The following is a 1,820-nucleotide window of genomic DNA, read 5'->3' as shown; positions in this document are numbered from 1 at the left end:
TCCTCCATCCCATAGTCCCATGCTCATATACCCATCATACATATTCGCCATCCCATAGTCCCGTGCCCATATACCATCATACATATCCTCCATCCCATGCCCATATACCCATCATATATATCCTCCATCCCATAGTCCCGTGCCCATATTCCATCATACATATCCTCCATCCCATAGTCCTGTGCCCATATACCCATCATACATATTCGCCATCTCATATGCCTGTGCCCATATACACATGATACATGTTCGCCATCCCATAGTCCCGTGCCCATATACCATCATACATATCCTCTATCCCATGCCCATATACCCATCATATATATCCTCCATCCCATAGTCCCGTGCCCATATACCCAAACAAACAAACATACACACACACACACACAAACACACACACACACATACACACTTTGAGCCCTAGATATTGATAAACAATCCATGAAAAAATTATTTGTTTTAAATGGAAATAAATGGAAAAAAAACAACAAACATCGAAAAAAACAACCATGAAAATTTAAAAAAAATAAAATTAAAAAATACCAAAAAAAAAAAAAAAAAAAAACCAGACTAGAAAATAAGTAAAAAAAAAAAAAAAAACAGTCCGTCTGTACTTACATCACGTCTACCCGCCCGCACTTGGCCTTGCTGCTCCTGCCGTTCCTCCGGTGGTGGTGGCGTGATGGAGGATGAGCTCTGAAAATTAAACCAAAAAAATTAATCACATGTGTTTATTTTTTCAAATCCATACGGAAGCATAGTACTCACTTCTTCTGCCTCTTGCCCTGTCCCGGGGACATATTCTTCACCAGATGAAGACATGCTGCAATAAAAAAAAAAAGAGACATAAGTACATAGAAATGTATTGAAATTTCAGCCAGACATTAGGTTTTTCATACTTACATTGGTGCAGCTTGTGCTGTGTGTCCACTAGTGAGCAATCCTTAAAGTATTGTGGAATCCCAGTGCCCACACCATTTTATCACCTTGGTTCAATTTTGTTTTTTTACTGTCTAGACCAAATTTCAGTCATGTTTATGTAAAAAACGCATGCGCATAAAAACGCAAGACCATGCGCAAGTATTGCGCTCCCATAGGCTCCAATGTGGTGTTTTTGCGCATTCCGTGCGCATTCCGTGCGCATGCGTTGTTTTAACGAGACAGGGCGGAACCAAAAATGCAACATGTTGCGTCTGACGCGCCTGGCGCAAAAGACAAAAAAACGCATGCGCACGAAAGCGCAAATATGCGCAAGACCATGCGCACATCATGTAAAATATAGGTGCGCAGTGCGCATGCGCACTGGTGCGCCCGATGCGCTGCGCACAAAAGCGCTAATGTGAAACCAGCCTAACATCTTATTTTTGATCAGGAAAAAAAAAATGAAAAAATGCCAGGTAAAACACCATGAGAAAAAAAGCACTTGGTAAACACTAGGGTCTTTTTTTTTTTTAGCTAAATTCTTAAGGCCTGATTCATTTCCAATTTATTAAAGATGCTCTTCTTGTCTTGTAGTATTTGCTGTCAAAATTTTCAAAATGGTTCACGCAGTTCATGGATTAAAATGCTCTTTATTTTTGTTGTTAACCAGTTTTGCAACTTTTTAGCACCAAAAGTCTGAAATCCCTTAAAAAGTTGCAGAAAGGCACCAAAACTTAAATTTCTCCAGAAATCTTACTCCAGAGGGGAAGGGGACCCAAAAGATTAAATATTTGATAAAAGTCGCATTTTATGAATCTGTCTCAAACTTCAGAAAAAGCAAAGTTATCAAGGAAAAATACAAGAAGACTTAAAAGGAATTTGTTATACTGTATATACAG

This window comes from Dendrobates tinctorius, unplaced genomic scaffold (genome assembly GCF_039654945.1).
Source record: "Dendrobates tinctorius isolate UK_male_01 unplaced genomic scaffold, ASM3965494v1 ptg000156l, whole genome shotgun sequence".
Lineage (NCBI taxonomy): Eukaryota > Metazoa > Chordata > Amphibia > Anura > Dendrobatidae > Dendrobates > Dendrobates tinctorius.
Note: the sequence above shows the minus strand (reverse complement) of the source record.